The sequence below is a fragment of the Chiloscyllium plagiosum genome, unplaced genomic scaffold, assembly GCF_037043375.1.
Source record: "Chiloscyllium plagiosum isolate Xiang-an unplaced genomic scaffold, Cpla_swu_hap1 HiC_scaffold_46, whole genome shotgun sequence".
Classification (NCBI taxonomy): Eukaryota; Metazoa; Chordata; class Chondrichthyes; order Orectolobiformes; family Hemiscylliidae; genus Chiloscyllium; species Chiloscyllium plagiosum.
Window position 1 is genome coordinate 17,177,541 of NW_028270184.1, and position 1,097 is coordinate 17,178,637.

Below are 1,097 nucleotides of genomic sequence, written 5' to 3' on the forward strand. Positions count from 1 at the left end.
TATTAAACGTGAACGTGTTCAGAAAGGATTTACCAGGATATTGCCAGGAGTATTTCAGATTTTAAAATATGCTGGGAAGTCAGGGACTTTTTCAATGCAGCTTCAGAAGATCAGGGGGTGACCTCATTGAGGTTTATAAAATCGTGAGAGCATCGATCATGTGAATGACAAGGTTCTTTACCCAAGGGTGCGAGATTTCAACGCAAGGGGCGGAATTTTATGGTAAGAAGGGAAAGATTTAAAAAGGGCAGGAAGGGCAATGTTTTTATGCAGAGAGTAATGTATGTGTCGTTATGAACCGCCAGAGAAGCGGGGTATGCAGATACAGTTACAACGTGTAAAAGATATTTTGATAGTTCATGAAGATGAACGGTTAGGAGGGATATGGGTCAAACGCAGGCAAGTGGGACTCGTTTAGTTTGGGAACATGATCGGCGTTGACTGGTTGGACCGAAGCGCCGTGCTGTATAACTCTATAATGAACCAAGAACTGTCAGCAGAAAGCGTTACCTCTCTGCTGCTTTGAAGAGGGACGTCTCACAGGTCACCAGTTGGCGTTGTGCCATATTTTAATGTAATTTTTATGATTTTCAAATAGCAGCTCCTCTGTGGGTTTTGGGGAAAAATTCAACTGCTCAGCAGAGTTTTAAAATAAATCAAAAACTTTGAAAAGTAAAGTTCACATCATTTCTAAACTTTCTAACTTTCGCTTCAAATCGATTTTGTATCCTGGAATAAAATCAGAACTCAGACTCGTTCTGAGGAAAGGTCCATAAGACAGAGGAGCAGAAATTATGCCACTCAGCCCATCGATTCAGCTCCGCCAATATGGCTGATTGGTTTTCCCAATACATTTTCCCAATACAATGATTTAGGGAAGGCGTGATCTGAATTTGAGGTGTGGTCTTAGTTTTTCGGTGAAGTTCATCAACGGATTTCTTGTCGATTCACTATTGCCAATCATTTAATAATCAAAACCACAGAATTGTAGAGGGGACTCATCCGGTCGCGAGTGGCTGCGTGTGGGCTAGTGGCGCAATGGATAACGCGTCTGACTACGGATCAGAAGACTCTAGGTTCGACTCCTACCTAGCTCG

At 42.4% G+C, this 1,097-nt stretch overlaps 1 non-coding gene across 1 annotated transcript; it reads left to right on the plus strand.

Annotated features, from left to right (window-relative positions):
• Nucleotides 1–1,024: 1,024 nt before the first annotated feature.
• On the plus strand, nucleotides 1,025–1,097 carry trnar-acg (transfer RNA arginine (anticodon ACG)). The gene has a single exon. It is a non-coding gene; the product is annotated as a tRNA-Arg (tRNA).